The sequence below is a fragment of the Charadrius vociferus genome, unplaced genomic scaffold, assembly GCF_000708025.1.
Source record: "Charadrius vociferus isolate BGI_N301 unplaced genomic scaffold, ASM70802v2 scaffold176, whole genome shotgun sequence".
NCBI lineage: Eukaryota > Metazoa > Chordata > Aves > Charadriiformes > Charadriidae > Charadrius > Charadrius vociferus.
In genome coordinates, this window is record NW_009648961.1 from 30,672 (window position 1) to 54,486 (window position 23,815).

Here is a 23,815-nt window from a genome sequence, read left to right on the forward strand (position 1 = left end):
CAACCCACCTGTAGACACTGTGACTCATTTATTAAGGTAATACACTTTAGAAATATCCTAAATTTAAATGTACATTAAAATCTAAAATATCTGAAAGTAACATCTGAAGACATGTCAAAAGCAGCATCCAGTCAAACGCAGGAAAACCAAGCACAGCATAAGTAGGAACATACTTTCCTATCCACTGCTTGATGTTCCCTGGGATTTAGCAGAAGTGGAAAAGAAAAGCAAGCATGCAGTTCCTCATCCTTCTGAATTACAATATTGTTTCTTCAGGAGACTTACATTTTTGGCAGCAACTAGATAGCAGAAAAGAAGAGAGCATTTCTTCCACAAGAACATAAGAGAAACAGTCTAGAAAATATCAGCATTTCGGACTAATAAAACTCAAATGGAAGGGGGCTAGAGGTATGAAAAAAACAAATGAGAAAGTTTTCTTGCCACCTAAACTGTAGCTGGAAGTGAAGTTTGTGGTTAAAAGAACAGTTTGTTAACAAGTCATTTCAGAAACTGATGTTCCAACTGACACTGACATGATTTTAATTTTGTGTGCAGTGACATCCTAATTTAGTGTTCTGTACATTTTTGCTTTGTTCTTACTGAAGAAGACTAAGACAGCTCTGATGTTCCAGAGGCAGTTCCTGGTGTTATATTTCCTGAGCTTTTTAACTGGACCGAGCCCTGAAGTGTCCTCTCCTCTCCAGAGAATGCCATGACCAATGGGCATTTGTACTTTATGAACAGATTTAAAAAGATTTTAGCTAAAATAAAAGGTGCAGAGAAACACCTTGCCCCAGCATACCTTGGGGTTACAACACTCCTAAGGAAGTCAGAGCTGAAACTTTTAGTCCTTTCCAGCAGATGGGATGAGGTAGACCTCCACTGTCATAGAGCAGGAAGGACATCCCCGCCCCATGAGGTTTCACCTGGTCCAGTGTGCTGTGAGAGTCCCCGTGTGGCTACCACCGCAGATGGAAGGCAATGGGTGGCTCTTCCTTACTAAGTAGGGCCTGCCCAGTGCTCAAACTGGCAGTGCCTTGAGTGTGTGCAAAAAGCTGAGTGTAGACATTCAAATAACGTAACAGGTGAAGACTTAAGTGCTTCCAATATTAAGCAGAAGAATGGAGCTTTTGGAAGCGCAGGCTTGAGCACTCAGAAGCTGACTAGGATTTAATTTAACAAACAGTCATAAATGCTAAAACCTGACCTTTTAGGATAATCTCTGTGGAAGTTTTCTGCCACTTGCCTCCTACCTACCAGTTAGCAACCATTCCCTATCTTAAACATTTCTTAAGAAGTATGTTGGGTATTATGTCAGGTAACCTAAGCACATCAAACTAAAAGTGCTTTAAAGTGTTGTTGTTGTTCAAATTTGTTGGTGTTAGTGTGACAATAATACCCTGTTATATCAGGGTTGAACTTGGACCTAAGTCTTATCAGCTAAAATTGATATGAAAACAGAACAAACTTAAAGTTTCTGATAGCAAAAATAGCAGGATTTTTGCAAATGAACTTGCTGTGGCTCAAATCGGGGCAGAACTGGACAAAGCCTATTTTTATCTTTCTTCTATTTTTTATTTTTTTACAGATAGGTGTTTTGCAAAGTTCCATTCTGAGGAAAAGAAAAAAAAAAATCTTCTATTGACTCAGTAACTTTAAATGTCACCCAAATGTCACTTTTAAAGTAGATGAGAACATTTTCCCAAATGAAATGAGTGACTCTAATGATATAAATCCCTTTGAAAATATAAATGAGTGTCTTCACTTAGAATTCAATAACAAGGACAGTGAAACAAAATAAATGTGATTAAGCCTATTTTGTGATGAAAAGAACACATATTGGCATATGGAAAGGTAAAGCGTTAGCATCCTTTCTTCAGGGACCTTTGGGTTTTTATCTTAATTGTCACTCAGGCTGATATACCAGGTGTCTATCACTACAAATTGAGCTCTGTGATAAAGAATTGTTTGTGAAGTAAACATTTGGTTGTTTTTCTCTATAAAATTTGATGAAAATGAAGCCAGTGACAAATGATTGCTTATTCAGGAAAGCAAAAATCAACCTTTTATGAGGAATAAATAGGAAAGGTAAACTACCACTATTAACTAAGACATAGGAATAGAAATCCTAGAAAGCAAAGGGTGTAGAGTCTACAAACATAGGAAAGTACAGAAATAAGTATTAATAATATATGTTGGCTGGCACATTCCAAATTCTGTAATTAGGCGACGTTAAGAACACAGCATTGTGAGTGTCGGAGAAAGCTTTTCAATGCTTTGAGAAAATATTTGGGCAGATCAGGGACAGAATAAAAATATAACAAAAACTTATATGCTGTCACCAGAGCTAAAGTGGCTCTTAATTCTAATATTGTATTTTAATTTAAGTCATACCACAAAGAAATAAAATATTTAAAATTAACAGTGAAAACAGGAAGCAGTACAGTATAATGATGATGAACAAGACACCATATATTGTGAAGTATGTATTATATTTTACTCCTCTCCTGGAAGTATGTGTTCAAAATAACTTAATTTGAAGGAAGCAGGCCAAAATGGGATGAGGAAAGCTTGACTAGAGGTTGAAAAGCTCATTTCCTGACACTATTCATTGTGCTGAAATCTTTTATCAGTCTGCACTGGAACAAAACAAAGCCCTTTGCGCTGTGTTCTTAAAAGCCAACTGTGTCAAAATGTCTCTCTCCACATCAAAACATGCACTTTTGGCAAAGTGCACACCATGTATTTCCTTGCGGTTTAGCAAGCTCTGTGCTACAGGAAAGCCAGCTTCCAGTCCTTGCTTGTTCTCGCCCAAAGTGCCAGTTGCCATCTCGGGCTCTTCTGAGCCAGGGAGGGCAGGAGGCTAAACTCATTTCTCACATGCTCATGCAGAAGTAGGAAGATCATATTAAGTGACTGCCTGAGAAAACACGTTTCACCAAGCCTAATACAGTGAAGCTTTGACACAGGGTACTTTGGGAGAATGGCCCCCACCACCTCCAGCCCCATGTCCATGCTGGCACTCTTGGTGTCAGCTATTAGCTTGTTTCTGAAAGAAGAGGTCTGTGCTGAAGTTCTCCAATGAGGCTTTAAGGCAAATACACAGTTTTGTTAGCCTTTCTTCTATGAAGAAAGAAAAAAAAAAAAAAAGTCCTGTGATTCTTTTTCATGGCAGGCCATCAGAATTGGTTTATTTTGTGTCCACATAAATATCAGGTAAACAAAATGCCAGAACTGGTTTTCACCACAGAAATGTCACTGCTTTAAGCCCATAGAGCACCAACTGAGAAAATTCCTACCCCCCTCCCCCAGGTGCTCGGAACCATTATGATTACATAGGAATATTTTAAATGTCTGAAAATGACCATCAGTGATACCAAGCACTCCAGTGGTGTCTAGAGATGGCACTGTCCAGTCTCTAGACTCACCAGAGGATTTTGAGGTCTGGTTTATTTCACTGATTATTTACCTTGTTTTATTTGGATTATTTGTTACCTGCAAGGGAGAGAGGACACTAAACTGGTTCTTTTCAAATGTCCTTCCCTCCAATGCTGGACAGACAAAGCTTGCCTTTAGCAAAATATAAAATTAGATTATAGCTTTTGGATTATAAATATGACTACAGAGGCAGAAAAACTAAAGATACAATCTTAAATTATGTTTGGCAACACCTTTTCTCCTTAATAGTTTCAGTAATTCTTCCCTAGATTTCTATTTTCTCTCTAAAAGCTAGATCAAGCATGCTGAGTCCCACTTTCCATATCCACTGCCATGGGTACTTCTTTAAGTCCGAACCTCCAAAAGACACCAGTCTGGCATCTCCCCTTCCTTTACTGCAAATAGAAATGTCAAGGCTTATAAATTTGAATAGGCTATACCCTCTAATATTTGCTACTCTGTCTTTCCTCTCTAATCTTGGTTTCCTTCAGGAGGCGCTTTGCCCTGCAGTTCCTCCCCTTTTCCTCCTACGCATACTCCTCTAACAGTGTAATAACCATTTTAAATGTCCTTCCCTCTCTTTGCAATTTTCACACAGAAAACCTGCTCAGTGGTATTCTTCCTCCCCAACGCAAACTGCAGAAAATGTGACTGACTGATTCTGATAGAGGCTGCGTCTCATTTTTGGATTTCAATATTTTCTATATTTTCCTCCTTTCTCTGTTTTTAGTGGGTTAAGCCCTCTGGTATTCAGGGGGGTGTATAGCAAAACTCAGTTATTTTGTCAAGATAGGTTGGGAAGTAACAAGTTGATCACATGACCCGGAAGACTTTTATGTGACGATTTTTAATATAAACAATAGTTTCATGGAAGTGCTCTACACAATTTGAAAAGTACAGAGATGCAATATAGGTAAATGGTCTCTATCCCTGAACACTAACACACTGGAATCTTCTGAAGAGATTATTCAGGTGCTGATAACTAGCATTCAGCCAATTTTCTGCTTGTGAAAAAAATGAGCTTTTACAAGTTAATGCATATACTCAAATATTTCTGGCTTCATCAAAGTGTCTGTTTCTAGGAATAATAGTTATAATACAAAACATTATTCTCAAGGCTAAATTAAAGTTACCTCACATGGGCTTTGCTTAATGTATTACCAATGAAATGATGAGATTTTAAATTTTTTTTAAAAATTTTAATCTAAAATGTGTGTACAGTCACACTTTAAGTATAGCATGCTTATGAGCCCAAGATCTAGAAAGGCAACTGTACGTGTGTACCTTTGAAGGATAGACCTCAACTTTTTAAATCCCCTATAAAAATTCCAAAAATGCATGCAAGAGACATGCAAGGTACCAAATGCAGCAGTTGATATCATGTGAAGCAGTTTTCAAATCCCTAAGTAGGAGGTATATTTCAAATCCTCATTGAGTGTATTATTCATAGTGTATAGTAGTAAATGCATTGAATTCCTGACAGAACTAATAAAATCTACACATTTTTTTCCTGATAAAAAAAACCAACAAAACAAACAGTCTGTAATTCTGAAGCTTGGCTCATTACAGCCCTTGAACTTCCACTCTTCACAGAATGACATAAAATATCAGGCAGTGCTGTTGTAGAATACAAGCTTGCTATATCATTCAATTATTGTCTTGTAAATCAACAGTCTAGGACAGGCAATGTCTGATTCTGCCAGCTGGAAAAACAGCAAACATTTTTATTGCCAAAGAAGTTTTGCAGTCACAAACAACATGAGATTGACTTTTTAACCTGGCCTTTGTAATATAACCAGATGGTGTCATTAAATCCTGGCCCTTATAACAGCAATCTTACAGTAAGTTGGGGAACAATGAAAATGTCTAGACAACCTAAAATATTGTCATGCTATACTGTAAAAATCCTTAGGTTTTTAAATTTTACACCATTACTGTAATCAAACTAATACATACTTAGTATGATTTAATAATGATAGGCATTAATTACTTTTTTGCAGTGCTGACACCTCATGAAATATCTAGATTTTTTTTTTATTTTTCCTGATATGAGGTATTGATTCTTAGATATTATTAATTACCCTGGTTTCACTGAACTCACAAGCAGCTCATTAAAACTCTAGGTGTTGTATATTGACAAGTAAAAATTTTGCAGTGTAATCACAGAATTATAGAATGATTCAGGTCGGAAAAGACCTTTGGGATCATCAAGTCCAACCATAAACATAACACTGCCAAAACCATCACTAAGCCATGTCCCGAAGTCCCACATCTACACTTCTTTTAAATACCTCCAGGGACGGTGACTCCACCACTTCCCTGGGCAGCCTGTTCCAATGTGTGATAACCCTTTCTGTGCAAAAATCTTTCATAATACCCAATCTAAATGTACCCTGGCATAACTTGAGGCTATTGCCTCTCATCCTATTGCTTGTTACTAGCGAGAAGAGACCAACACCCACCTTGCTACAACCTCCTTTCAGGTAGTTGTAGAGAGTGATAAGGTGTGCCCTGAGATTCCTTTTCTCCAGGCTAAACAACCCCAGTTCCCTCTACCACGCCTTGTAAGACTTGATGTCTAGACCCCTCACCAGCTTCGTTGCTCTTCTCTGGACACACTACAGCACCTCAATGTCTTTCTCGCAGTGAGGGGCCCAAAACTGAACACAGTATTTGAGGTGGGGCCTCATCAGTGCCAAGTACAGAGGAACAATCACTTCCCTAGTCCTGCTGGCCATTTTATTTCAGATGCAAGCCAAGATGCTGTTGGTCTTCTTGGCGACCTGGGTTCACTGCTGGCTTATATTCAGCCTGGTGTTGACCAACACCTCCAGGTCCTTCTCTGCTGGACAACTTTCCAGCCACTCTTCCCCAAGCTTGTAACACTGCATGGAGTTGTTGTGACCCAAGTGCAGGACCCGGCACTTGGCCTTGTTGAACCTCATACAAGCAGCCTCAGCACATCAATCCAGTCCATCAAGATCCCTCTGTAGACGCCATCCTACCCTCAAGCAGATCAACACTCCCGCCCAACTTGGTGTTGTCTGCAAACTTACTGAGGGTGCACTCGATACTCTCATCCACATCGTTCATAAAGATATTAAAGAGAACCGGCCCCCGTACTGAGACCTTGGGGAATATCACTTGTGACTGGCTGCCAACTGGATTTAAGTGCATTCACCATCACTCTCTGGGCCTAGCCATCTAACCAGTTTTTTACCCAGCAAAGAGAATCTGCCTTTCATAAACCCATGCTGACTGGGCCTGATCACCTGGTTGTCCTGTACATGCTTTCTGATGGCACTCAAGATGATCTGCTCCATAATCTTCCCTGGCACCAAGGTCAGACTGACAAGCCTGTGGTTCCCTGGGTCCTCCTTTCTGCCCTTCTTGTAGATGGGCATCACAGTTGCTAATTTTCAGTCAACTGGGACCTCCCCAGTTAGCAGGACTAGTGTTAAATGATGGAAAGTGGCTTGGTGAGCACTTCCGCCAGCTCCCTCAGCACTCTTGGGTGGATCCCATCTGGCTTAGACTTGTGTGCATCCCATAGAGTTGCACGCATCTAAGTATTGTAGCAGGTCGCTAACCACTTCACCTTGGATTACGTGGGATTCATTCTGCTCCCCGTCCCTGTCTTCTAGTTTAGGGGGCTGGGTACCCCAAGGACAACCATTTTTACTATTAAAGACTGAGCCAGAGAAGGCATTAAGTCCCTCAGCCTTTTCCTCATCCTTTGTCACTGTGTTTCCCCCCTGCATCCAATGAGGAATGGAGAGTCTTTTTAGCTCTTTTTCTTGCTAATGTATTTACAGCAAAAAAAATTACTGTCTTTTACAGCAGTAGCCAGATTAAGTTCTAGTTGGGCTTTCTACTTTCTACCCTACCAATTTTCTCCCTGCATAGCATCACGACATCCTTATAGTTCTCCTGAGTTGCCAGCCTCTTCCTCCAAAGGTTATAAACTCTCTTTTTTTTTGATTTTTTCCTGAGTTCCAGCCAAAGCTTTCTATTCAGCCAGGTTAGTCTTCTTCCTTGCCAGCTCATTTTTCAGCACATGGAGATGGCCTGCTCCTGTGCCTTTAAGATTTCCTTCTTGAAGAATGTCCAGCTTTCCTGGACTCCTGTGCCCTTCAGGACTGCTTGCCAAAGGACTTTGTGAATCAGGCTCCTGAAAAGACTGAAGTCTGCACTCCAGAAGTCCAAGGTAGCAGTTCTGTTGACCCCCTTCCTTACTTCTCCAGCAATTGAAAAGTCTGTAATTTTGTGATCTCTATGCCCAAGACAGCATGTGACAGAACCGTCACATCCCTCACAAGTCCTTCTCTGTTCACAAACAACAGGTCCAATGGGGTGCCTTCCCTAGGTGGCTCCCTCGCCAGCTGTGTCAGCAAGTTATCTTCCACACACTCCAGGAACTTCCTAGACTGTTTCCTATGGAAAAGTTTGGAAATGTTGCAAATTTTTGTTTCCAATTTCTAATCCACACGTTTTGTTCCATCAGAGCAGAATTACTGTTTTTTTCCAAAGTAAAATATGATGTCACTTTGCACCCTAAATGAACAGAAATACTTGTTTTGGACTGTAGGACACCTTCAGCTGGTGGTAGAGGGCTATGTTTGCATCACTGAATGAAACAGGGTGCTAGCTTTAACTCTGACCTATGATATAACTGCTAGAGTGCTCCTTGGCACAATTTTGGTATGTACCAACACTTAGACTAGAAATAATACAAGAAATGCAAGTACACCTTGTAGGCTATCAGTCTGAACTACTGAAAACAGAGCTGGTTTATGGAAACATTTGTATTTCTGTTAAAGCCGGTGCCGGTAGGAGGTTGATTTATACAGGCATCTATAGCAGTGGATATCCTGATATATTAACAAAGTCTGAAGAGTTACAGTTCCCATCAACATTTGGAACACAAAACTTCATGTCTCTCTACTTTAATCTACCTGTAAGTTACTCTTCTTTTTTTTTTTTTTCTCTGTGACTGAATAATCCTTATACAATAGTTAATCTGTATCCTTTTAGATCTTAAGGCATTTCCAGTTTAAGACTGAAAACTAAAGGTTGCAGGCCCTGTTTGTGGCAATGGTAAGTGAAAATAGAAAAGTGGATGCTGAAAATTGAAATAGAATTGAAAAAATAAATACTACATCTTCAGATAAATCTAATTTGGACATGTCTACTGCCAACAATACTTCAGTACAGAGTAAATTCTCTTTGTCGAGGAACATGACACATTAACTGTTACTGAAAGCTACCTATAGGAAGGGTTAATAGCCATTAGAGACAACCTGTACATAAAGTAAGGGGTTGCTAGTCTTCATGAAGCTCTGGGAATGTGAAAATAAATACATTTCTAAATCCATCTGTCTTTGCAAACTGTACTATACTGCTTCTTATTACTTCTTTACTGTGTGCTGTCTTATGTGAATCCTGGGAAAAACAGAAGTCCTGCAAGTTAACTTGCACCCTTTTATCAAGTCAGCCCTAAGCAAAGGAATAAAATGAGGACTCAGTTAGTTTCCTGGTTTCACTTTTCTATCATTGTCTTTCTTAATTCCTCTTCAGGGAAATCTGAGTAAGCTTAACAAGGTTCCTAAATTTGAAAATATGGTTTGAGGGCAGCACCATATGATCTGTGAGCTCAACTCCACTCTTGAGAGATTTGCCTTTCATGGTGTCAGTTGTTCAAGACATAGTTGGCATCCTGTTTGAATCTGATACTGTTTCATCTAATAGAAGGAAAAAAAAAAAGATTATCCCTTTGATTAGAAGAATGTTCTTCAATAAGAATAATGAAAGTCTAGGTAGCACTAATGGTTAATCAGACAACCATAGGGTTCTTTTCCTAAAGAGCAAAGCTCTCATCAATAACAGTTATCCTGCAGTCCTTTGCCCAGGAACATGCCTTTAGGCAAGGAACATTCTTTACTTGCAAATCTGACTCTGAGTTTTGTTTTTTTCTGTCATCCAGAATTAAGCAGTAGGAACTTTTCATTATATTTTTGTTGAACTTGTTTTTGCATGTGGTCCACAAAAGCAACAACAACAATAAAAAAAGATTTGCAGACAGATTCTATGGAGCTTTTGGAATTTTTATTAGCAAGAGAAAAAAAAATGCAAATTCCTCAAAAGTATAATGGCTAGATGTCTTAACTTTCAAAGAATATTCCTGTTCCTAAAAAAATCATAATTTATCCATGGTTGAGTGGTGACAGATGTTCTTACTGATTACCATATTGCTTTACTTTCAGAAGATCAGCTCTTCATAAATAGTCGATTGTAGTATTACTCGTAAGAGCTTGTTTTCTTGAAAAAGTTTATTAATTCAGTAATCAATTTATGATCAAGAAAAATGTCTGTAGTTACTGAAATAAATAAAAAAAGAATCCAAATGAGGTTACATCTTGGTAACTGCTGTTCTTAGAAAGGTACCTGAGGGATTTTTTTAAGCTGACTCTCCAGATGGGTGCAAAAGTTTGATTGTTTAAGGATGTTACACATTATTTTGTGGTAAGCTCCTTTGTCGTTCCCTCCCCGGCCATTACCCTAACCATCCTCCAGGAGACCATTGCTGCTGTGGTCTTTAGTGCTGTTTTTACCAAGTTTACATAAGAGCCAGGTAAGGGGTTTGTGGATATGATGGATGGCAGGTTTTAAGGGACAACTTAAATGTATTATATCCAGCAAGCTCACTTACATAGGCTATCAGAAATGTTCCAATAGTCTAAATGGTTTGTTTAAGAAAAGGCAGCCTATACAAACTTTGTCTGGACTAGAAGATTATTGTATTCTTGGCAGTTCCACTGGATTTGGATCTGTTTCTCCTTAATTAACCACTCTTATTTCTCAGCCTTTCTAAAACAAGAAGGATCTTGTACTTTTCCAGGGATGAGTAGCAATTTATGTGAGGTAGCATTTTTCGACTGAGTATGAGCCACTTACTTCTTTCTTGATAATATTAAAGAATGTACTAAGGATGAAACAATTTCTGTCTTTTTTTTCTGGATTAGAAATTGCATTGCCTTTCTTTAAAGAAAAATACCTTTACTGAGTTTAACAGGCAAATTACTGAGGATTTTTTACTGCACTTGAAGGGAAAATATGCCAAAGCCTAATGCATAAAGAATACAAAAGGACTTCCAAATATTGAAGGATTTGTTTCTAATGGATTGTATGTGACACTTTATAGCACGAGTTATTCTACTGTGTTGTTATGGCAACTTAAACTGGGTTGCCTATAAAATTGTATTCTCTGATAAACCAGTGGGATGAATTTGTCACTTTGGACATACTCTGGAATTTCTATTTAAATGCTTATTGTAATAATTTTTGCTCTTAATTTGAATAGCATTTGATTTGCAGTGCCAGAAATTTGTATCAAAGGAAATATACACAAGAAAGTATTTCTTCTTTCACTGTTTATGTTACTGGTTTCTGTAGTCTTTATGCAGACACATTTTCCTGTAGAATAAATTCTCCCTATGATAGAATTGTACATATATCTGCTTCAGTGACAGTTTTGAATGAGGAAAACTAAACATAACAGAACTCTGCCCTGCATTTAATCATTATGCCTTGTAAGGGATACATTCAAGTTATGCTTTTTTTTCTTTTAAATGCGGAGCCAAGATTACAGAATACAGAGAGTGTTAGTGTATAAAAGCCAAAGAAGAATATTTTTCAATGTTTGATAAAGGGTTTGATCAAAATGTCACTGCTTTGAAAACAGAAACATCTTTGTCCTTTTGACAGCTGTCTACATACATCACAAAGGATTTGCTAATTGTTAATAAGGATGTCCTCCATATCAAAGCACACAATTTTAACTGTAAAGTAAAGCTAATTAGCTGGAAATGTGTAGTGTTGCCAGCAAAACATTTTGAGCTGTTTATGTTTCCTCTTCCATAAATCTTAAAATACATTTCTATTAAGATTTTTCTATTAAGAAAACATTGTGTTCTAAATATTTTTATGGCAGTTTTAAAAGTTTCTGTTCTAGCAAAAGCAAATATTTGAAATCTCACTCTTCATTGTTATGTGGAAAGAAAATCAACCAGAAAATACTGGCAAGTACTGTAAATTATATCTGTTTCCCAGCCAGAGCATCTGGTCTTTTGGCAGACACCCTTGGCAGATCTGTTATACCAGACGCTTTAAGTTTCTTTTCCTGAGAATTTTGTTTGGCTTATTTTGCTAAGTGGAAAACGGACACTGATGTTCCTACTGCTTACAATATTTGGGAATCTAATTTTGCCTGAGACCTTCAAGGGAAGCCTCTGTAAGTAAGGTTGCTTAAAAAATTACGTCATACTGTTTCTTGGGAAACTGATTTTGACCAGAGCATTGCATGCGGAAAGTATCTGCCTTGTAAGAAATATCCAAATTCTTCTTAAACAAAACAAAACAGAACAAGCTACACATAGAATTTCTGTTTTGGAGGGATCTTTTTTTAAATAATAGGCTAAAAAATATCTAGAAGGAAGGACAACACTGTTTACTGATTTTAAAGCACTGTTCTTTAGCTGAAGACTGCTGGTTGGGTACTTTGCAATCTGGCTGGGAGCAAATAATGCATTTGACCTGAAAATAGTTCAGGTTGTTCTAATCATAATCTGTTCATCTACTCATAAAACATGACCGTACTGATACTGTCACTTGTATTAGTCATGTCTTACCCATCAAACTGGCCTCAAGAGGTCATCGTGAAGTAAGGTCATATTCAAAATGCAGAACTGTTGACTACAGTCCCTCTGAAGATTATTTGTTCATAAATTTCTCAGTGAAATACTTCTACAAATTAATTTTCTACACATTTTTAGAAAGAGTTCTTGAGTATTTGATTTTCAGGATGTACTATTTAGTCTTTGTCATGTGTAGTTGGTTCATTAGGTGTATGACTTGGTGAAATTATGAGCAGTTCTGGCAGGATAGTGTCTGCTTCAGTCAGAGGAATGTAAAAGCTTTTGGGATTACAGCATAAGAGATGGTAACAAGCTGAAGAAATTTTATCTCTTTTTCCCTCTTTTATTGTAAATATGAGGAGTATAACATTTCAGAAACTGCTGAGTTGAGGCTGAGTGGAATGCCCAGACTCAGACCTAACTCTCAGAATTTGATTCAGGTTCTTCTGGAAATTGAACCTCTGTACAGACACTGCAAGAGAAGAATGAAAAAAACACAGGAACACAAAACTCAACAGATCACTTGAAAATCCCAACTATTCCTTTCCTGTATTTAGTATGTATGTCATACATCAAACCTAAGTACAGCTACTTTTCTGTCAGCTAAGTGTAACAGAAGGATTGGTGGTTGTTGAATCCTGTTGTTTTTATTTTGATATGTGTTACATGACTGTAATAGGTGAACTTCGCTGCCAAATATTTTGTGTGGCTTTCTGAGTGTTTTCAGTATTTTTATAGAGTTTTGAATACAATTGCGCGTATTTGCACACACATAAAAAAAAAAGATAATTCACAACCCTTTTTCTAAAAAGAAGTTCTCTGGAGGCTCACAGAACTGTAAAAAAGGATGCTGAAGAATTGAAAGTCTGATGCACTAAGCAACTTCACAGATGACTTTTGATGATTCACCCAGTTCTAGCAATAAGTTACCAGTGGTTATGCTGCTCCTCAAGTGTCAAAGTGGGAAATGCTGAGGAATAGAGAAGTTGTCACCCTGATACCCTTGGCACCCTGTCTTTGGGTACTAAGAATATTTTGTCTATAGAAAGGTCTCTTAAAATAGCCTGACCCATGGAAGACTATAAAGTTCTTTTGCCCTGTTTTGTGAGTTCATGGCAGAACTAGATATAAAAATGTCTGCACTGTCTCTGACCACAGGTCTGTCTTGTATAATATCCTGTCTTTGGTACTAGCTTGCTTATAGGAGATGCTAAAGGAAGGAATATATACAAGGTATACATGTGCTATTATTTTCTCTGGTATCCTTTCATAGATTCTGGCAATCTATTGACTGGAAACTAGAATTTTCAACTTTAATAGCCTCTTTTCTTTCATGAATTTACCTAGCTCATTTTTTATTCCATTTATCATTTTGACATCTGCAATTCCTAATGACCTCTGTTAATGTGTCTTGCAAAGAAATACTAATCTTGTTTAAACTTGTCAAATACTTTCACTTAATACACATTACTCACTTTCCATCCATTCATGACTTCATACATCACTGCCATATCCCAGTTTTGCTTTCCCAGAAAGCTCTAGAAACCTCTTCTTGTGTAGATACCTAGTGATATTTTATTCATTCTTGCAGTCTATTTTTGTGCCTTCTCTACTCTTACAGTATCTTCTTTTAAGAAAAAAGGGAGAAGTGAAAAGCCCAATCAGAAATGTATTAGTTATTATCACTTCAGATAGTTTCTCCTATTCTTTGCCAACTTTTCAGTGGTTGGGACAATGGGCACAAGTTGGAACACAGCAGTTCCATTCAAATACACGGAAAAACTTCTTTACAGTTCAGGTGACAGAGCACTGGCACAGGCTGCCCAGGGAGGTTGTGGAGTCTCCTTCTCCGGAGATTTTCAAAACCCACCTGGATGCAGTCCTGAGTAATGTGCTCTGGGCAGTCCTGCTTTAGCAGGGGAGTTGGACTAGATGATCTCTAGAGGTCCCTTCCAACTCAAGATTCTGTGATTCTGTGATTCTTTCCTTACGAGTTCTTGGTAAAGGACTTCTGTAGTTGAAATCTGTTGTGTTGGAGGGATCATGCTTTCCTACATGTCTGGGAATTCCTCAATATGTTATAACAGATTTGTGTCTTCTTCCAGAAAAAAAAAAAAATAAAAGGAGGAAACCCTCTTCCTCTCTTATATTTTCCCGGTTTCATCTATTAATTATATTCTTTCTCATAGTTTATAGAAGTCTGACTAGTCTGTAAATCAAACACTCAAATGTAGTTTCTTATAGAGCCTTGATAGAAAATGACATTATCACCTTCTGTTAGTCACATACTAGTATTTATATATGAGGTTACATAGCACAGGTAATAAGATGGTAATTTTATGTTAGATTTCCTTGGAACTTGGGCAAATATGATTTGATCTTGGCAGTTTGCTGCTATTCACTTTGCCAGTGTGTTCTAAAATATTTTCTAATGACACTCATGTTTGAGATGGTACCGCTGACTCATCCTGAACAAGAAATGGCTTTGGTCTGGGAACATCTTTTTGTTCCTCAATAGGGAATGCTGGTCCAAGTAGTTAATTTTGGTTTTCTACTGTGACCTTACCACCACTGAATGGTCTCTTTATGTCACAATTAAATACTTAGCCCTCTCACTTAGAGGCAGACTGCCAGCCATATAAGTATTTTAAAATATGTTATTAGTACTTTTTATGAGTTTAGAATATTGATTATTGAAATCTCTTTCTTCCTGATTTACTATGCTTTTGCATATAATCTGAAAAAAAAATCTTAATCCTTCTCTATTTCCCTTAAGTGGACACAGTTTCTACTTTCTGAAGAATATCCTTTCTTGTTTTAATAACTGCCTTTAGCCCATTCTATAGACCTTTTCATGCACTGTGCAGACCTTTTCATGCATTGTGCATGTTTGCTTTGAATATGTAGACATTGCCTTTGCTACCTGCAAGCATGTTACTCTTATGCTGCTCATTATTTATTTATTTATTTATTTTTAACAATATTTCCCCTTTTTGAAATTTAATACTCCTTACAGGAGTATTACCTATTACAGGAGTATTTTACCTATTTCACTTTTTATACGGTACAACTATGCTTCTAGTTATTCTTACCTTACTTTAATAAGTAGTAGTACCAAAAGAACATATTATATTACTGTCATTATATTTTACTGTCATTATATTTTATTTAATAATATATATTAATTTGTATATATATATTATATTATTACTGTCATTATATTTTAAGAAGTAGTACCAAAAGAACATTATATTACTGTCACTAAGAACCAACTGAACTACCTTCACATGGATATTTAAGAAAAAATCTTACTTTCATTGAGGTGTAAGATAGGACAACCTGCTGAGATTCTACATTGTATTCTTCTGCAGAATCACAGAATCACAGAATGGTCAGGGTTGGAAGGGACCTCTGGAGATCACCTAGTCCAACCGCCCCGCCAGAGCAGGGTCACCTACAACAGGTTGCACAGGACAGCGTCCAGGCAGGTTTTGAATGTCTCCAGAGGAACTTCCTATGTTCAAGCTTGTGCCTATTACCCCTAGTCCTATCACTGGGCACCACTGAAAAAAGACTGCTCCTGTCCACCTGGCATCCTCCCTTTAAGTATTTGTAAGTATTAATAAGATCCCCCCTCAATCTTCTTTTCTCTAGACTAAAGAGACCCAAGTCCCTAAGCTTTTCCTCATATGAGAGATGTTCCAATCCCCTAATCATCTTTATAGCCCTTTGCTGGACCCTCTCCAGCAGATCCCTGTCTTTCTTGAACTGGGGAGCCCAGAACTGGACACAATACTCCAGATGCGGCCTCACTAGGGCAGAGTAGAGGGGGAGGATGACCTCCCTCGGCCTACTGGCCACATTCTTCTTGATGCACCCCAGGATGCCATTCGCCTTCTTGGCCGCCAGGGCACATTGCTGACTCATGGTCATCCTGTTGTCCACCAGGACTCCCAGGTCCCTTTCCACAGAGCTGCTCTCCAGGTCAGCCCCAAACTTGTACTGATGCATGGGGTTATTCCTCCCCAGGTGCAGGACCCTACACTTACCCTTGTTGAACTTCATAAGGTTTCTCTCTGCCCCACTCTCCAGCCTGTCCAGGTCATGCTGTAAGGTGGCACAGCCTTCTGGTGTGTCAGACACCCCTCCTATTTTTTTTGTGTCATCAGCAAACTTGCTGATGACGGTACACTGCAAGCAGATTACTTTTTGTGTGGAAATGAATAGAAACTCAGGCTCACTGAATGGCTACTTGTCTGAGGAAGATTGCATTCTCTGTTTCGGCACAGATGGAGATCACCTGTTCCAGTGTGAACAGCCTCTCTATGCATATCCATTACCTGGGCAGAAAAGTCAATTGGGGTCCAGGTAGCTGTGGGTGGGTGGCGTGGTTCCTACTCCAGGGGGTAATAATATCATAGAATCATAGAATTGTTATGGCTGGAAAAGCCCTTTAAGATCATCAAGTCCAACCATTGTCTATCTCTACCAGGTCCACTTCTAAAACATGTTCCTGAGAACCATGTCTAGATGGCTTTGGAATGCATCCAAGGCTGGCATTTAAAAGGGTGCCAAGGCTGGGCAGCCTGTTCCAGTCTATAGTGTGCAGTAGCAGCTAATGGTCCTGCAACGAGGACATGTAGCAGGCAGAAAAATCCTGAACTCAGCTACCTCTCTCTTCCTTTACCACAGCGTGACTGGTTTAGTAGGTGTTATTGTGAGAGACAGAAAACAGCCCTTGCAAGAGAAGGTGCAATTATGGTTAGGTGGTTGCACTGGTGAATAAGGGTCCCAGGGCCATGGAGGATCTTCTACCAGAAAAGCAGCAGAGGAAGAACAGATCTGAAGAGGAGTTTAGTATCAGGAGGTGGGAGATCAGACTATTTCCATCCCAAAACTCTTTGGAGTCTTTCAGCTTTGTCCCACAGCCAGAACCTTATTCCAAAACAACTCTAATGCTCTTCAGTCCTTACTCACTCCCTGGATGACCACCAACCTTCTTCTCCCTTTCCCACAGAGCTGCCGCTTCCTTTGCTACGGTTTCAATTTTGTTGTCCTACTCATCCTGGATGCAGCAGCATTCACCTTTACTTGTGCAGGCAAACAGCAATGCATGGCTGTTATGGGGTCATGCAGTTTAGGAACACATCCCTTCTTGTATTATCTGGGTGAGCAGTTCCATAAATGGCATGAATGGTGATTTACAAACACTCATGAACACTTGCTGTGCATTCATCTGAATGCAGATTTAACAAAGGTTTTCTTTCTCTGGCTGGTCATAGTCTAGAGACAGCTGGGTACTATAAGGGTCAGTTATGAAAAAATATCCTGTTTTGCCTCTACCTCTAGTGTGGCATCTTTGCTTTTGCAAAGGAAGCATAAGATTTCAATTGGAAGTTAATTCATCAAGGATGGACTATGAACTGAGAAGTCAAACTCACTAACTTAAATGAAAAGAAATACAGACAGCTAAATCAGCTACTTGAATAAATACCCACATTAAATATTCTTAATTAATGTTCTTCTGTGTCAGATAAGACCTTTCTTAGCTTTTGATGCTGGCTGCCCATGTTGGAAAGAGGATGTGCTATATAGCAACTGTCAGTAAACCAGGCTTTACAACTGACTGGTATACTGTTTTCTCTTTGTGCTTTTCCTCTTATCCTCTGTCCTTACAGGAGGGATGTTACTTACCACTGAAATAATTTCTCATTGAATTTGGCTCAGTTGAACAGTTTTTGGTGTGGATTCTCGTACTGAGTATTGGAGTCAAGTGGTCATGTACAAAAAGAAAATGGAGTTCTTGGGACCTACAATGAATGAGACTTTCCTATATGTGAAAGGCTTATTGTGGTCATGTCCTGAGACTGAGGGAAAACAGGGTTTAGAAAACAAGCCTTGTTTTTAGAACATCTGCAACATGGAAATACCTGAAGCAGCAGGCTGTGTGATCAAACCCTTACTAAAAGAAAAGGAAAAAAAAATCTAGGATAGGCCTGTATGGACAGTACTTTTCTTATGTATTTGCTAGCATGAGAAATACCCGCAATTGTATGAAGGTAGCATACATGTTTAACAGCAGCCAATTCAGATACCAATGGTAGAGAGGTGCAATAGGGCTTAGAGTACACTGCAGAATTATCTGAGCAACATATTGACTGGTGGACAGTTTGGTCAGTCTAGTCCATGCTACAGGACCAAGTGGTGACTGGCCCCAATATATGAAAGCAGTCTCAGATATATAGGAATAGCACTGCAGTTACAGCAATACTGGGGTTTTTCTGTATTTAGGTCAACAGCTTTTTGATTTTTCTTGGTGCTTGGGAATTCTAAACATCTCTTTCCTTGGTTGGTTTGCAGCATGAGTTCTGTCTAGAAAAGTATGACATCAGCATTTATATAAGCTCTATGCAAACTTCTGAGGGAGAAGTGGCCTCTCTAAGTAGCTGGAGTCAAGGTGTAAGATTAATGCTTCGATCCAAGAGCTTACTCATATTGCCCAGCTGGATCAGCTAATCAGCTGCTGGTTTACATATAATCTGTTTGCAAAAGAGATAGTCTTACTTACCTTGAACTTTGCCAGAGCTCAATCTCTGTTTAGGATCAGCTTATACCCTTTGCAACTCCCTTTCAGGAGTTTGGGTGATACATTAGAGCTTGTGTGATCAATTTTTCTCTTCCTGTCAGAAGGCAATCTTGGATTTATTTACTTTTATCCACTAAAAAAAAATTAAAATGATAATATCTTTGCAGAGAATTTAAGTTACTTGTTATTCACCTGCCAGCACAGAAATTATTGATCTTATCAAAGGATATGCTGGAACTTACTAAGCAGGTAGCCAGAGAATTTTTTTGGTTCATTGTTAGAGGAGTTGAAGACAAGTGTCCCTGCCTCCTCTAAAGGAAACAAAAGGCTTGAACATTAAAAAAAGCACCTGCTGTACTTGTCACTATATGGTCTATGCCACAAAGATTACATTGTCTGCTCAATAAACTGGAACTAGATCAGTCTTATTTATACAGTTTAGAAAAAGGTGTTGAAAGTAATCAAGACCTGCAATATGAGGGACATCCTTCATCTAAGACAACGGTGTGAAAAAAATACTGACCCCCCCAAAACAAGCTACTGTACTGGTCTTTCTGTGGAATAAGTGAAGTTATTAATTGCAGTCACCAATTTGCCAGATAAGAATGAGTTGCATAAAATGAATTTAAAAAGGCTGGAGATATGCACTGGAAAATTGCCTTGCTATTGGGAAATCTGTTTAAGGCTTGCAGAGCTGAGACCATTAATTTGTCAGTGCTGGACCCTGCCAGAGGCAGAATCATGAGAGAAGTACGCACTCCAGCCAGTCCCTGCTGTACCTGAGCTATCGGCTATGGCAGCATTCCGGGTAAAGCCTCCCTGACCTAGTCTTGATAATATCAAAGAATCAGAGTCAGATTAAATTACTTTAATTTCCGAGCTTGTGACAGGTATTTAATGTCTGAAAATTGAGGCAGTTAACCTGCACCAGCCTTTAACATACCTTTTTTAACACTTTGAGTAAGTGAAGACTAAATATTCCCATTTCAAAGCATTTGATAGAGCTCACAGATTCTAGACATCTCTTTCTGTCTGATCCACTTGGTCAGTAGAGTTACTGGTCATTCTTGTGATTATTCTGCTTTATTTCTGTTCAAGAAGGACAATGAATTTAAAAAAAAAAAAAAAAGGAGGAACCCCCACGGAAGACCTTTTTATTCAAAGTTATGACTCCTTGCATATAGCTGCTAGTAATAGATCCATCTATCTCAGCGTAGAAGTATCATTCTAGAAGATGCCCCTAAGAAAATAAAATGTTTTGCTTCATCATAAATCATATGTTCCTTTGATTTCCAAGTGTTTTCAAAGGAACAAACCAAAATGGAATACGTAAAAAAAGTAATTTCAAAATGAAAAGTCAACATGTTTTTATTGAGAAAATGATCAAAACCAAATAAATATTTATTAATTTTTTTTGTTCTCCTTTTGTATGACACTCAATCTTGCACATTTTTATGAAAATAAAATTAATTCTAGAAACTTTTTGTTTTCACTCATTCTATATCTATGTCATCTGTATCATGTATATCAAGTATATCATGTGTATCATGTAAATAGTCTGTATCATCTATAACTAAATCTCATTCTGGATAGATAGTTAACATACTGCTATTTATTTGCTGCTAGAAAGCAGAAAATTTTTTGTGTTTCTACTTCAGTTAACCACAAAAATTACCAAGTGTACTGCTTGCTTTTTCTGTTGCCACAGAGAGGCTCTTAGTAGCCTTAGCTCCACACAGCTTAGCCACAAGGGCTAACACAAAAATCAGTTCTGTTAATCCTCATCAAGAAAAATCCTGAACAGACAGATATTGGGATTTGCCACAAACCTTTATAAAATTTTCATTTACCCTCTGTGATGCAGATAAAATTCTTGGTCTTGTCAGCCTTTCCATCTGGTCATATACTAGATATGAGATTTTATTTTTTTTTAACACAGAACAAACACTTATTTGCTTATAAATCATTCTGTGAAGCTTCAGCACAGATCCTATATTAAAAACTGTGTGTATTTTCTTTCACTCTCCTTATCACTGGGGAACATTAAGTTCAGCATTACTGGGTGCCTTGAAAAACATTTCTGAGGTCAAAGAAGTACTGATCTCCACATTCTAGGTAGCTTGTCTCCATTTGCACCAAAACCACACTTAAAGTACAGCAGTATTTCAAATGGGCCAATTGTTTTGAGCACCACAGTGACAGGACTATGCTTTTAGTATTTTTAAGACTGCTACACTTCGGAATTTTATGACATTCATAAATGAGTCTTTATGATCATTTAATGACCCTACAGTTGCTGTTTAATGGGACAAGAAGTATTGTATAAAAGAATTGGTGCTTAATTAAGTCTACATACCCTCAAAACACATCCCTTCCAGTTGATTTCAGACACTTGGTGACTTTTCAATAAACCAGCAGCCATGTCTCAGATTAATGAGAGAGCATGCTCTGCACAAGCTACTGATAATGAGATGTCTAAAACCATTAGATTCACTCAGAAAAATGCGCATGAAACAGGATCCTGCTTAAAATAGTAACCATTGCCTTTTTCAATTAGCATTGTCTTCTTAGTGTGGTTATGCTGATCACTGCATTACAAAACAGAGATAACCAAACCATGTTGGAATTTATCTGGATACACAAAACCATTTAGTAATAGATCTCAGGCTCTAGAAGGAAGAGTACGCAGCTCCAAAATGACTAAATTAGTCTGGATTTGCTATTGTAGTTGGATGGCTTCTGCTGCCCAGGTTTATTTGCTTCTCACTAGTTGAGACATGCCTGTGTTGTGTTGTTGACAGCAGAAAAGACAAATGCAAATATGTCTCGGTAGTGAAATGAATTTCATGATTAAACAGGAAGGCTAAGTAGTCACTTGTATTGATGTAGAAGTCTGGAAGCACACTTTCTTCTTTTCATCTGTATCTCAGGAACAAAAGAACATGGCTCTAAGATAATTGACTGCTCTGTGATGCAATAAGGCTTAACCAGCACTTACCCTCTACAATTTAGTCTGAAAAAATTAAAGTTGTTAAAATTACTTTCACTGTAGTTAAGACTCACCACCTCAGATGAACTGAAATTAGACTAAGACTGTACAGAAAGCAGTAACTTTACACTGAAATTTACTGAAAAGACGAAATTAAAATTCAATTCTAAGCAAACCGTTCTCTTGTGGTTGATTTTTTTTCCCCTATTATACAACTCTCCTCAAAATATCATCCTAGAGGCTACAGTTGTTTTTTTTCAGATATTCTGAAATCTTGGGACTTGTTTTTTTTTGGTGATAACTCATGAACATGAGGAACTGAAGTGGACTAGAACCTTATTGATAACCAAAAGCCCTAGACTTCCTATCTTCTAAGAAAATACGTGAGTAACTCCATCAACATGTAGTTAATTTTGCACTGGATTGAAAAATCAGGAAGTGATCATTTTGCTGAACTTTGTGAGAAGGCTGTAACTAGGAAACTTACTGCATTAATAAAGAAGTACATTTTTACATCTTCCAGTTCTCACAGAAGTGTTCTAAAGTACCTGACAAATGGAGTGGGTGGTTTTTAAAGTAATGTTCGGCTTGAATCAAACAAAAAGCTATGTACCCATAAGGAAAGCATGGGATGTCAAGAAAAGTGAAGAACCGACCAAAAATAGATTTCAGAACAATTGTTATTATTTTTTTTACATGTTAGATATCAAGGTTTTATATTATTACCTGGAACACAAAAAGAAAATCTTCATAACAGCATAAGTATTTGTAGACCTGAGAGCATTTGTATGTTTTTTTTTGTTTGTTTGTATTTTGCCTAATTTATTGATTATTTTTGATAGGTAAATGAAATTTAACTAATTGTACTTTTTATATTCCTACCACAAATACTATATTTACCATTTTTATAAGCCTATTGTTTCAAGTGCAAAATAAACCAAACAAGGCAAATTTAGATTCAAATGAAAGCTTACTTTGTGTCACATGAGAATGTTCACAGATACCTTCATTTTCTAAATATGGACAAAAAAGACCAGTGAAGATTAGGACCTCCAGTAAAGTGAATGCTATTGGAGTATGCAGTTGTGAGACCTAAATATTTAATACTTATAGTATGGAGTACAAGCACCATCTAACTGCTTTGCTGTACTAGTTAGATTATAATAGATTTAGCTCATTAATTTTTGAGGAGAAGCAAAACCACTATGATCACACAGTTAAACTTCTGTACTGCTCATGAACGTCACCTGAACATTTCTACAAAAATCTATAGGGCTGTGGGGGTTTTGTTTTTCATTTTGTTTTGAGTTTTTTTGAAGAGCTATAACATTTTTCAAAAAGATACATGTTTTAGTGTACAGACTGGCTGTAATGAGGAATGTAATTCATCCTTATTTGCTATAAACAGACACTCGCAAACCCTCATATATGTCACTATCTTTGCCATATCTTTACTCTATATTTGTTAGTGGTCATCTGCTGGATCCAAGCATCTGCTGTCCTCCATAAACTTCTCTTATGCAGATGCATATAAACTCTAGCCAGCTACTCTCTTAACTTTTTCTTTGATTTGTTGAAGAGATTGACTTTAAAATATCTCCTGTCAGGCAATCTTCTGAGCATTTTAACAATATTCAAAACTCTTTTATGAATCCATAGATGTTAATCAGTACATTACTTTAAGTATCAACATCGGAAAGAACATGGACTTCTAATAATGATGTCATGAGTAATAGATACAATGATAAATATGATTTTCCTATATATCCAAGGATTATACTCTTCCTCTGAATTACGGAATCGTGATAAGACCTTATATTCTGTTATTCAACTCTCACGGCTCCTAAATAATTTTTGGAGTTGTTCCATTTGAGGATACAGTTTCCTACGTTGTCCATACAAGCTATATATTTTCCATTCTCAGACATAGTGCCTTGCATTTTGCTGTTTCTCATTGAATTTATATGATTACTAATACTTACTATATATTTATGGACATTTAAGCTGTCCTTGATGTTCCATCAAGCCACGTAGTCTGCAATCTTACTTATGTGTTCTTTTAATTTATTTTAGAGATTTTGGTCATAAATCTATTTGAAATCCTTTTAG